Source organism: Pipistrellus hanaki, assembly GCF_964339955.1.
Source record: "Pipistrellus hanaki genome assembly, chromosome: 11".
Lineage (NCBI taxonomy): Eukaryota > Metazoa > Chordata > Mammalia > Chiroptera > Vespertilionidae > Pipistrellus > Pipistrellus hanaki.
In genome coordinates this window covers 60,205,967-60,220,242 of record NC_140513.1, presented here as the reverse complement: position 1 = coordinate 60,220,242, position 14,276 = coordinate 60,205,967, and positions in this window count along the sequence as shown.

Genomic DNA, 14,276 nt, shown 5'->3' with positions numbered 1-14,276 from the left:
CCATATCTTATATGAACCCCATTTATTCAAAATAGAAGCTCTGTGCACGGATTTGTGCATTAGTGAGGGGCGTGGCCTGTGGGGATTGGCCTGCTTTGGGAGTGCTACTCATCCCAATCAGCCAAGCTATGCTCCCTGGGAGTGCACTGACCATGAGGGGTCAGCTTCTGCGTTGAGCATTTGCCCCCTGGTGGTCAGTGTGTGTCATAGTGACTAGTCCACTGGTTTTTTAGTCGTTCTGCCATTTGGTCACAGGGCTTTTATATATATATATAGAAGTCCAGAATAGGCAATGCCAGAGAGGCAGAGAGCAGACTCATGGTTGCTGGGGCCTGGGGGAGGGGAGAGGGCAATGGAGAATGACTGATTAATGGGTACAGGTTTCATATATATATATATATATATATATATATATATATATATATATATTACAGAGAGGAAGAGAGAGGGATAGAGGGTTAGAAACATCGATGAGAGAGAAACATCAATTAGCCACCTCTTGCACATCTCCTATTGGGGATGTACCCACAACCAAGGTACATGCCCTTGACCGGAACCCAACCTGGGACCTTTCAGTCCGCAGGCTGATGCTCTACCCACTGAGCCAAACCAGTTTCAGCAGTTGTTGTTTTTTTTGATGGGGGTGTGAAGATATTTTGGAATTATACAACGGTGATGGTTGCACAACATTGTGACTACACTAAATGTCACTGATTTGTATTCTTGAGAATGGTTAAAATAATGAACTTTATGTTATGTGAATTTACCTCAATAAAAAAACAAATGATTGCCAGGGAACACATTCAGATAAACGAGATATTTAAGCCAAAGGAAGGGGGAGGTAACATGAGGAATGAAAAAGCAAGTCAAGGACTTCGTAATAAGCCCATTGATTATGAAACAGGAAGTAAAACTAAGTTTCTCTAGCTGTCGGTCTTTCCAAAATCCTCAAATAAGACTTTTTTAAAAAATTAAAAATGAAAATTTACAAGGAGAAAAAGAGGAAGATTTACTGAATATTAGAAAATATCAAATATAGAAAGTCATGAAGGAGAATCTGCTTTTCCTGACAATAGTTAAACAAGCCCCTTTATTCTGGTATCCTGATTGCTATCATCAATGAGCCTTCCTTTGTTAAGTGTTTTTCCCCCTCTTACTAATTTCATGATCTTCTTCACACAGACCCACAAGTGAGAATTAAAGTGACGCTGATTTAAGTGTGCCGACTGAAGATACAGTGCATATTGCGATCTAATTTACCTCTCCAGAGGAGACCAAGGTGTAATCAGAGCAGGACATGATTAAAGTAAGACCAAATGTTTCAGCTTTCTGAGTTTACTTGCAAATTGCATTGCTGTATATTTCTGTTTAGTCCTGAGTGACTATGGGACACCAAAAGCTAAATGGGAATTCCTGATCCCCATCTGATGCTTCCAGTGTGACTATGGTTAAGGGTCAAAGGGAGGTAGGGTTTGCGTCTTCTGTATGTTCTCTCCAGGATTGGGTGGCCATTAGCACAAAGCAGCAAGAGCTAAGTGACCCTTTGAAAGGGGATGATTTTGGAAAGCTAGGTGTGGGCAGAATGGCCATGGGCTCAGCTTCATTAATGCCTGGACGAGTGGAACTAGGCTGATTGTTTAGTGGGTTTGCCCCAGGACAGTCACACGTGTTGTGAAAATACTGGTGGTAATTATCTGATGGCCTGGGCCTCTTCCCTGTCCTGTGACTTCTCATAAGCAAGAAAGTAAAGAGCTCATGTATGGCATAGCAGAGAGGTTCCAGGACCCAAAACTAGTGTCCTGGTCAGTGCTATTTTTCATAGCCTGCTGCCTGTGCAATGTCATTTGCTAAGAGTGTTGAATATTATCCTTGGATGGCGCTCACCAGATTGCATCTTTAAAACCCATGTCTTCCATCCTAACCTTCTGAGTTCATGTATTCTCAAATGAGAAAGTCCAGCCATTGTTCCTGTTATTCTACGCAACCACCCTAGTTTTAGGATATCAAGTTTTGATCTTTAATCTGGCTGTGGAGTTAATAAGTTTCTGATGGTTTTACAGTCTCTACAGCAAGAAAAAAAAAAAGAAAGAAATTTGATTGGTTACGTAAGCCACCTAGAATTTTTATTTTCCCTCGTAACTAGGCTAAAAATGAGGAGAAATAGCTTTGAAGAACATCACTTTCAAAATTTTACTCTTCTATACCCAAACATTTGGACTGTAGGCAACAGTTATGGTCAAGTTGAGTGATCTGGAGGCAGTGAAGGGATGGGTGAGGACTGGTAGGGTCATGCATAGTTTAGTTCCAGCTTCCACCAAATTGCCAGAGCTCCAGACTTAAAGTAACAAAAATGTGGAGATAGCAACTCCTGGAGCTCAACTAGTCCTTGCTCAGGATTTTAAAGAAGAAACAAAGGAAAAAAATTTCTCCCTTTTCTTCCATATTTTGTTAGCTGAGTGGTATGCCAATTGGTTACTTATTTTACAGTCCTTAACTATTCAAAAGAAATTCCTTATCCTTCTAAAAAACATTAAACAGAAGGGGAAAGTCTTAATGCCAAATAATTTCTCTATACATTCTAGAGAAGATTTTAATTGATATTTCAATTATGGTGAAAACTGCTTATCCCTTGTTTTCTTCAAAGAAACTGGAACACAGCTTCCCGGCCTCCCTTTGTCATTAAGTGTGACTAAGCTTTGACTAATCAGTGTAATGAGAAGTATTGTGTGAGCATCAATACAAGGGATGTGCCTTTCTTGTCTCTTCCCTTCCTTCTATCCTCACGCTCTCCCTGGAATGAAGATGTGCTGGGAGGAGCTCTGACAGCCTTCTTGAACCTTGAGGATAAAGGCTAGATTAAGGGATAACAGAGGAGAGTGTTGGAGTGGTCCCTGACCATTTTGTGAAAACACAATACCATCCCCAGAATTGACTACCTCCAGTCTTTAAAAAAAATGTGAATGAAAAATAATAGTCTATCTTGTTTAAGCCACCCATATTTTAAATTTCTCTGTTACTCAGAGCCAAATTAAATCTAACAATTCAATGTCCAATATTATTTCTACTCTGAGGCTTTTATTATGTCCTTTTGCTGCTCTATAACATTGAATCATTGTTTATTTCATAAGTGCTCATTGAACGTATACTGTACACCAGCTATTGTGTTAGGCACTTCAGTGGTTAGCAAAAGAAGTATAATCTCTACCATTTGGAGCTTATTCTCTAGTGAAACGGAAAGACAATAAAATGTGAGGAATATTTTGTTTTCTACATTTCTACCTTTATCCTTCTAACTAAATTGAATTATTCTTCAATTTGTGCCTTAAAATCAGAGGAAGAGGCCATATAACTTCACCATTTCTTGAAATATAAGCATATTGGCACCTATGACTTTCAAAATAAGAACTCTTCTGACTGGCTACTTTTTTTCTACATAAGATTTTTAAAAATCCAATATGAAATGCCAATTTTAACAACCAAAAGGTCTGCCACTTGAGGTCTGTCTTCCCTAGCATAGTGTGTGTGCATGTGCACCTGTGTGAGTTCTGGTTTCTTTGCTCCTTTTGTGATTTAACAAATGTTATGATTCTTTTTCTGCTTTTTCCCTGATTCTGCTAAAATCCACTTTTGTTCTTCAATTGCTTTTTTAATGTCTCTCAAACATTTTCTGGCTTTCCTAATGAGATTTTATCTAACCAATAACTTGTTAGAATGGTGGCCCAAGACCCCTCTCTCACTCAAGGTTCTCTTCATTGATTCCGTTGGCTGTGGAGGTCTTCAGAGTCAGGGGAGATTCACACTTGGATTTGTTCCCTTGTTCTCTGTCACCGATGCATATACTAGTAGATGCCTTTCCCGTGACTCCTGCTGTTGGTTTACTCATTCCTTCACTGATTTGACCTCCCATTTCCATCTTTATCCCCTCCTCCACTATGCTTGCTGCATCTCCTATTCTGTTGGTGCCATCTACGATTACAATGATTTTCATCTAGCTGGACAGTAGTCAAAGGGTCAGAGGCATGGTTGCCTTTGACCAGCTTCCTGGGCTATCTGACCCCAGAAAGAACCGTACTTTAACAGGCACGGGGCCTGTGTGTGGCACTTTTAATTTAGATAAAAATATTTTTTGTCATATGTTATCTTTGGACCCTTAGCTTTAGTAATTTTTAAAATCAGACTTAGGATAATTTCAGAGATTTATTTATTACTTATTGAGTAAAATCGAAAGACCATTCATTTTCCAAATAGCAAGATGCAAGAGGTGAGAAGCAATATTTTGTCCATGAAAGCAACCAAAGAGAGAAGAGTTGGAGTTTATTTTTAAAGACAGAAAATGTTTTATTGACTTCAAAAAGTTTGGTCCCTGCTAAAACAATCTGAAAGTTGTAATGTCACTGAGTCCATTAAATTCCGGACACTATAAATTTTAGTTATTGGCACAAACATTAAGTATCTTGATATGTAGAGCCACAGTCTGATAATATTGCTAAATTTGGTTCATTGTGACAAGATATTGAGAAATCCATGAAATTTATGACATGTTAGGGCAATGTGATATGTCCCTTAATTGATCAAAAATCCATCCTACTTGAATCATGTTATGAAAACTGCTAGCAAAGTGGGGAAAAAAGAGTAAAAAATGCAGGAAAGATGGGTGAAAGGTTTAGAGGCAAATATTGATTAGGCTGTAGCAATTCTTTCAAAATATTGGTCCCTTCCCTTGGAGTGGTGGAAGTTGTTAGTTTTCGTATTCTTGGGTTTATAGAAGGGGCCTTACAGTGCTAATGGCTTGGCCATCCAAAATAGAAAATCTGGGGTTGCCTCTACTTGAGTAGTTCTCTATGTAAACACATCTAAATTCTTTCAGTACTTATGAAAATATAAATGAACAGAAGATGAACCAGTGGTAATGAAAACAGGCTATTTGAGTTAGATTTACCTAGTAAATGATAGAGATGGTTTGCAAATCTGGATGTTTGTTGCAGTGTACATACCACACTTTCTCTCAAATGATAGTAGATGCTCTCTAGATTTCACTTTCTCAGATGCTCTCTCTCCCATTGCTCTTTTCTCCTCATTATGGGTCATTTATTCTTGTTTTGGTAATTGCCAAAATCATTATATATTGGATGCCAGATACTGTGAATTTTACCTTGTTGAGGGCTGGATATTTTTGTATTTTTATAAATATCATTGGGCTTTGTTAAAGCACAAGTCCAGTTACTTTCAAATGGTTAGATCCTTTTGGATATGGTGGGACCAGAGCAGTCTTTAGACTAGGTCTATTTTCTGCCATTACTGGAATGAAATTTGAAACTGACCCCCATACACAGAGGGCAAGAAGAGAGCAAACAAAGAGGCAGGCCATTCCAGATTGGTAGGTACGATCTTTCTGAGTATTCTACCCAAAGCCTACGATTTATGAAGATTCAGTACATTGACCCATGAGAAGAGAATGATTTCTTGTCTTTTGTGAACACCCTGAATAGTTCTTTCTGATTCATGTAGGTAATTTTCCCCCAAGGCCTTAGGTAGTTTCTTCACTTGGCATGGACTCAGCTAAGACACAAGGGGGGACCCTTGCAGATCTCTGGTGTTCGTTTTCTGCGCAGATGTCTCATCTTTGTATTCTTCCAGGCAAACACTGACTGTTGTGGCCTTTCACAACAACAAGCTCCACCTCTTCAAATCCATTGGAGAAGGTCATTGAAAGGGCACGAATGCCGGCTGACTCTAGACCTGGACTCAGATAACAGGAGGCTCCTCGTCCCTTACCTGTCTTTGGAATGTATGTTCTGCCCACTGTTCCTATACAAGGAAAGGAGCCATTTCAAGGACATGGCATAAAGGGAGCAAGGTGTTGTTGAGACCATCAGATGGTACATGTGATCGAACCCCATGAAGGCCTTTATATGAACTCTAAGATTCATATGGGGAGGTGGGAAATCTACTTGTTTTGCCAAGACAAGCCTCCTGTGTCAGTTCTCTTGCTTATTTAAATCTACCACCTACCAATCTGGAATGGCCTGCCTGTTTGTTCTCTTCTTGCTCTCTGTGTATGGGGGCCAGTTTCAAATTTCACCACAATTACCCCAGAGGATGTACATGAACAACTCAAAGACATTGGTACCTCCTGGGTTCTCCTTTTCTGAATTGAAATTGAAAACTCTCTCCAAGTAATAAGCTGGGAGGGGGGGGCACTCATAGGGCTTATCTTATTAGATTCCATCTCACAAGGATCACTGTTCTATGATACTCAATGTCCAATGTCTGGAAACCATATACAGTATATATATTTTCTAGTTGTTTTAAGTGGACAGGTAAATTCAGTTCCTGTGACTCTTGTCCAAAAGCAGAAGTCATTGCTTCATGTATGACAGCAGGTAAGTTCCCTGAGCAGGGTCTTTCCTGATCAGAGTCTTTGCTCAGGTTCCAGAGAAGGAGGATCAAAGATGTATAAATTCATTCAGTATAAATTCAGCTCTTATTCATGCAAATGCACTTCCATGCTAGGATCATCTCTTCAGTCATGTTCCCAGATTGCATTCCTGAGCAAGTTTGTTCCTTGGCTTATTATTAGTTCATGCATCCATTCATCCACCCTTCCACCCATTCACTCAACTATTGACTTAATATATTTTACATAATAAAACTCATTTAATTGTTGGAGAATAGTAGAGAATAATATAGACTCGGCAACTTCCTTCAGTGACCCTATATTCTAGTTGAGAAAAAAAATAGCTGACAATGATCCTCAGGGTTAGTTGTGATAGATGCTATGAAGGAAAAGCAAAGGAAGCTGTGAGGGCATGAGAGTGGGGTATCTAACCTGACTGAAGAATTGGGAAGGTTTCTCTGTGGAAGTGACATATAAGCTGGGACTCACAAAGAGGTGAGTATAAGATAAGGTTGTTTTTATCTTAAGGGCCTACACTATTACAAAAAATATTTTATGGAGTACTTAACAGAAATTCTAGTCTCTGATAATGAAAACACTACTGTTTTATTACCCGAGAGACACACCCCAACTGCAGAGAAAAACAGTAAAATGGAAATGTGTACCAAAACTTTACCAAATCATCAAATGTAGATTAGAAATTACTGGTTAAAATGTTTACAGTGATTCATTTTGGAACGTGGCACTCTGGGTGATTTTTCTTTTTTCAACATTTCTGTTTTCTCCAAATTTTTTGACAGACACTTGCATTGCTTTTGTAATTAAAGAAAAAGAAGGAAAAAAAGAAAGACAAGAAAGGAAGCAAGGGAGAAAGAGGAGGGGAAATGTGAACTATAATGGAGGTGCTGTTGTTGAACTGGTCTTTCCTGAACTCATCCTTGAAGTACCACATAGTGACTTGATGTGTCATGTGGCAAAACATTGGTGTTGTTTCCAAAGACATCATCAAGCTGATTAAATGAGCCATTTTACCAACCATTTAGAAGACAGGTTCAAAAGGAGATTTTTGTCTTCAAGTTCAGTAAGTGTGGTGCTTGTCTTAAATACTGGTCAGGAAGGGCGTGGGAAGATGTGCTTGGTAAGCCAGGTGTGAGCTTGTCCATACACACCTATCTCCACATGGGTGTAGTTTGTTGGCACGTGGAAACCATGGCAGCTCTGGTCCTAGGAGAAGCGTGTGGCATTGTCCAAAGGAAGGAGAATGGGGAAAATCTGTGTATGCTATTTTTTAAGCGAAACTCTCTTCACACTCAGAAACATAACTTTTCTAAGTTTGGAGCTTTTAAACTACATAGGACTTTCACTGTTCTTTGTTTAGTGAGATGTTTGATGTATTCTCCACTGATAAGAGCATAGTTTGATTGAAGCTTTAATCCTAAGTATTAGTCATTGAACACATGCATGCAGATCTCTGTATGTCTCCAACTGGAGGATTATGGGACCAATTTGGGAGTTTTGAACAACTTATTTATTGTGTTTATGAAGGAATTAATGGGTTTCTTGGATAATTTTAACCTAGTTTTTAATCTAATATTACCATTAGTCACACTCATAGAATATAACACCTGTAATTCATGGAGAAGAGTTAGCTGGAATCACTCAGATCAAGAAGGGTTTCCTAAATCCATGCTTGTGAGTACAAAATAGGCATTATTAGTAGTAGACTTGAATATCTTTGGATTTTTTCTGGCTGTCAAAACATCAGGGGCTCAGACCTTAAAGCTCAGAATGCTACAGGTATGGATGGAAGATTGTTTATCCCTGCCTAAATTCTAACCATCAATTTTCATAGATTTATAAAAGCTTTTATTTGATAGCATATCACACTTTTGGGAAAGATTACTGTACATTTTTTAAAAAAATATGTTTTTATTGATTTCAGAGAGAGGAAGGAAGAGAGAGAGGGGGGATAGAAACATCAATGATGGGAGAGAATCATTGATTGGCTGCTTCCTGCATGCCCGCCCCCTCCTGGGGATCAAGCCTGCAACCCAGTCATTTGCCCTGACCAGGAATGGAACCATTGCCTCATGGTTCATGAGTCGAAGTCCAAACACTGAACCACACAGGCTGGGTAAGATTTCTGTATATTTGCAAAAACAATAGAACCCATAGGATTATAAAATTTGAGGTAAAATTCATATAATATAAAACCAACCATTTTAAACTCTATGATTCAGTGGTATTTAGTACTTTCACAATGCTATGTAACCATCACCTCTATCTAGTTTTAAGACATTTCATCATCCAGAAGAAAACCCTATATTCAATAAAACAGTCACTCACCATTCTGTCCTTCTTACTAGTTTGCTCTATGTCTCTATGCATTTAGCTGTTTTGGATATTTTCAATAAATGGATTCATACTGTACATGAACTTGTCTGTAAGCCTATTTTCTTTTCTTCTTTTAATACATTTTATTGATTTTTCGCAGAGAGGAAGAGAGAGGGATAGAGAGCCAGAAACATTGATGAGAGAGAGTCTTTGATCAGCTGCCTCTTGCACCCCCCGCACTGGAGATGTGCCCACAACCAAGGTACATGCCCTTGCCCGGAATCGAATCTGGGACCCTTCAGTCCGCAGGCCGACACTCTATCCACTGAGCCAAACCGGTCCCGGCCTATTTTCACTTAACATGTTTTTGAGGTTCATCCATGTTATAGCACATATCAGTACTTTATTCCTTTTTATGGCTGAATAATATTCCCTTGTATAGATATGACCACATTTTGGTTATCCACTTATCAGTTGGATTGTATCCACCTCCAGCAGTTGTGAATAATGTTACTATGAAGATCCATGTACAAACATTTGTTTGAATACTATTCTTGGGGTATATACCTAATTGTAGAATTGCGGGGGCCATGTGGAAATGAACTATGTGTTTAACTTTCTGAAAGGGCCAAACTGTTTTTTACAGTGCTGCTTCATTTATACTCCTACAGCAGAAAACATAGGACTTTCAGTGTTCTTTGTTTAGCGAGACGTGTGACATATTCTCCACTGATTACAGCATTGTTTGATTGAAGCTTTAATCCCAAGTAGTAGTCATTGAACACATGCCTGCACAGGGAGAGAAAAAGAAAAAAGGCACAGCCTTATGGAAACTCTTGAACTATCTTCACTTGACTGCATGGCACCTAAAATAGGGACATGTCTTAGGGGCATCCATATGGGAAACAAGGTCACTAGAGGTGAAATGACATCAGGGACAAAAAACAGAAGTTACTCAGACAGCTGGCTATTAGCCAAATTAAGGCTGAGACTGTGGTCTTGCAATTCTGAGCCCATTGTTCATTGTCCTACACTATGCACTTAAGTCACTTTTTCAAGGGAGGGGTTGGGAAGACTAATTCTCAAGTTATGGTTCTCTTCTTTTGCTGAGAAATCTTAGGAAAATGATGGGCATATCATCTAATCAGAGGTTTATTTACCCATTTATTTCTTCAGGCATTTATTCTACAAATACTTAAAGAATACTAATGTGTACCAGAAAGTGTGCTGAGAGCTAAGGCTACAGCAGTAAACAGTCCTGGGACCATCTTTAGAGATAACGGGCTGGTAGTAAAGATGGCCACTTGACAAACAGTTGCACAGAGAATGAATTGTAATTGGGCTAAGTGCTGTGAAGGAGAGGTACACAGTGCTCTGAGATGTCCTAGCAAGGAGACCTGCACTATTTCAGTGGCTGAGTGTGTCAGAAAAAGCACTTAGATTTTTAACTTCTAATGTGGTTTGATTTCAAGGTCACCTGAAAGGCTCTCTTAAGCTTCAAAATTCTTCTTCCATCTGCTCATGTGTGTTAGAATTTGAAGATGTGATGTGCCAGGTCTATATTTTCTAATGCATATTTAAATTCTACAGTCTATTAAAAGTTAAAAATTTATTTGTAGACTCTCCAGCCTGCCCTCATTTGCCACTAGCAGTCCACCTACCGCACTGAACACTGGGGTCCCAGGTGTCGGGCTTTCTTGTCATTTTGATGGCATGGGACAGAGCATTCTGGCTCAGAACAGCGGTATGTCACCCACACAGCAGTGAGGAAGGAAGAGGCCATTGAAAGCTAGGGGAGAGAAATGGAAGGATGTGGTACTTGAGTAGATAGAAGTGATGCAACCTGAGATAAGGGGGAAGACAAGAATGGGGGTGGCCTCCGAGCAATAGAAACAAGCTGGTTCGCAGGAGAGCTGGACTCCTATGATGTGCAGCTTCATCTTCTTAGCAGAGGATAAAATAAATTCCTTCTGGCCTGGCTGGTGCTGCTGAGTGTTTAGTGTTGCCCCTTGAACCAAAGAGTCGTGAGTTTGATTCCTGGTCAAGGGCACATAACTGGATTGCAGGTTTGATCCCTGGTCCCCATTGGGGTGTGTGGGGAGGCAACCCATTAATCTCTCTTTTCTCTCTTTCTCTTTCTCTCTCTCCCTCTCTCTCTTTCTCTCTCTATCTCTCAATTTCTCTCCCTCTCATGTCCCCCTCCTTCCCTCCCTTCCACTCTCACTAAAACAAACAAACAAACAAACAAATAAATAAATAAATAAATGGATAAAATGTCCTCAGGTAAGGATTAACAAAATAAATTCCTTTAAAAAAAAATCTGTTTCATTTACCGTATTTTCCAGCTTATGAGACAAGTTTTGAAACGAAAAAAAGTCAACCAAAAATCAGGGGTCGTCTTATACGCCGAGTATATCCCGAAAAAGTCTCGATATGCTGCTAAATGAATTTTTCAACTCAATCCAAAAATCATCTGGATATGCCGCTAAACGAATTTTCCAACTCGATCCCGCACCAATCACTGCAGGGCTGCTCGGACCGCCACTCTAACTCAGCCAATCCAAGCAGGCTTTTTATGTATGCAAATTATACATGTTCTGTACCCGAAGCTACACTGTGTTCTAGTAAAAAGCCTGCTCAGATTGGCCAGAGTTAGAGAGGCAGTCTATTAAAAAAAAGAACTGGTGTTGCCTTGGAAGTGGGGGGTAGTCTTATAGGGCGAATATAGGCCTAAACCTATGTTTTAACTGTAAAATTAGGGGGTCATCTTATACGCCGGAAAATACGGTATTTAATTCCTCAAAATTGGGATACAAATTGTATTACCATGAAATGAGATGGGGGTAGGGTGCCCTGAGTAAAGTTCAGCTCTTTGCTGATGTGTGGAATGTGACTGTGGTTGTTCTTTTGAAGTTTTAAATTGCTTTTATCTTTGTTAAGAGATGGAGCTTGAATTCCTCTCTGGGGCATATCATTCCTTTGTTATGTTTTACTTGATATTACTTAAAGATATTACTTAAAATTACAAAATAGATTTTTTACAATGAAAATATTAGTAATTTGTCTAGAAATATAAATGGTTATTTGTAGTTAAGCCAGCATATCTTGGAGAGTTTGCTGGCTTTTATTTTCTTGGTGGAGGAAAGAAATGGGGTTAGAAAAATGATTTTTTCCTATATATAAAATTTCATATTTGGAATGACTTGTGCCTATGAACTATTTTTTTTTTTTTTTTTTTTTTTTGGTGTGTGTGGAAAATTCCATTTTTATGTTAGCAGACATTGGCAACAAATAGGAAACTACTGAGACTGAAGGGTTTATCTTCTTTCTACCAATGGAAGAAACAGCAAAAAGAAACTGGACTTGGCCTGACATGATTCAAACCTAATGTCTGTATTGGTTTGCTAAGGAAGTACCACAGACTGGGTGTCAAGCAACAAAAAGTGACTGCATCAGACTGGGGGCTGCAAGTTTGAGACTGAGATGTTAGCAGGTCGGTTCCTTGTGAAGGTCCTGTGGAAAGAGTCTGTTGCAGCCCCTCTTTGTGGCTTGCAGGTGGCTGTCTCCTCTCTGTGTCTTCCCATCACCTTCCCTTTGGATGTGTCAATATCCAAATGTCCCCTCCTGTTAAGGACATCAGTCCTATTGGATCAGGACCCACCCTGATGACTTAGCTTTAACTTAATCACCTCTTTTACGATTCACTCTCCAAATGGACCCACATTCTGAGGTACTTTGACATATGAACCATTTTTTTTTCACATAGGGAGGGCACAGCTCGGCCCATACGAATGTCCTGCACATTGTTCAGATGTAATAACTTGGAATTCACTGAAATTTCAGGGCATATTATTTTGCAGTTATTCTGGTGGAGCCATAAGCTAAGAATACGATCACGGTTTCTTGTGCAGCAAGTCCCACTATTCTGAAGGAGACTGATCCAGAGGCAAAATAACTACTTGGGAAAGTCATGCCAACCATTGAAAGTAGGGAATGGCTGGTTTCTCTCTGGGCTTCAGGGCAGATGCACCTGGACTATTGGAACACACGGTGATGGGGATGAGGTCTTTCAGGGGCAGGCTGGCAGCTGGGCAGGGTGATAACTCTCACAACTCCATTGAGTGTCAGCGTAGGGTCCACAGGTTCTTACAGTATCATGTCTAGGATTAAGAAAACATTAGGAGATATAATGTTATATCCTCCTTTTATGCCTAAATTGCTAACAATTCAAGCTGGGGTCTCAGTCATCCTGTGGAGAATCAAGGGAGGACTCTTTTGCAGACCTGGACTTGTGGCAGGTCTGCAAAATACAACTTCTCAAACCTCCAGTGTGGTCCTGGAGCCGCAGCAGATCATGTCCTGGGCCACAGCCAGGGGCCTGATGGAAAACTGAACCTAAGAGACTCAGCAGGAAAGGTGTGTGTGTGTGTGTGTGTGTGTGTGTGTGTGTGTGTGCGCGCACGCGCTTGGAGCTGTAATCTGGCAGATGGAGGGACACCATTGTAATTTGGTGTTCATATAAATGTGACCCGTTTTATCATCATTAGAAGTGAGGCTTTGGCATAATGTTCACAGAGAAATCTTTCTGAAGTCTGATGTGTCATTTACAAATCCTTTATTGGCCGTTCATCTTTATTGAGACGAGAAAACGTTTGGGAAAATGTATGCTTTGTAACTAGACTTTTGCAAGTGCTAAAAAACAGTCACGTTAGGAGTGTCTTAGATTTGAATTTCTAACTATCAATACAGGTCAAACCTTATTGCACATCAACTGTCCTAGTTTTTTACCCATCTGGGATTCTATACTAGAACATTTTGCATTAAGCTGTCATGTGTCATCAGTTTTCTTCAATTTGGAATAGTTTTTCAGGCTATTCCTTTCCACAACATCCTAAAAATTTGTATAGAATATAGGTCTTTCATTATATAGGAGGGCCCTTAATTAGGGTCTGCCTGATGTTTCCTTCTGATCAGTCTCCAGTGAAAGGAGGAATTTTGAAACCACCATCTAGATCAGTGGTTCTCAACCTTTCTAATGCCATGATCCTTTATTACAGTTCCTCATGTCGTGGTGACCCCCAACCATAAAATTATTTTTGTTGCTATTTTATAACTGTAATTTTGCTACTGTTATAAATCGTATTGTAAATATCTGTGTTTTTTCTATGGTCTTAGGCGACTTTGTTAGAGGTTCTCGACCCATAGGTTGAGAACAGCTTCTGTAGGGCCTAAATAACTGACACAATTAGGTAGTCTCTGTAATAGATACATTGGAAAGTGCTATGGGCATAGAGGGAGAACGAATAAGTCTAAATGGGATTTTGCCAATATAAACAGAAATCAGAGGTGCCCTCAGGTAATGCATACCCTATAAATATATTTGTTTAATTTGTGTAGAAATTAACTGAGGATTAAAAAGCAGGTTAAATAGTTGCATGTTCTGAGTGAGGGCTTTAGAATTGTAAACTGAATGAATGGTTGAATAAAATTATTGAAAATAGTGAGACTAAACAAATTGCATCTTCCCAGTGGCAAAACTTATTTT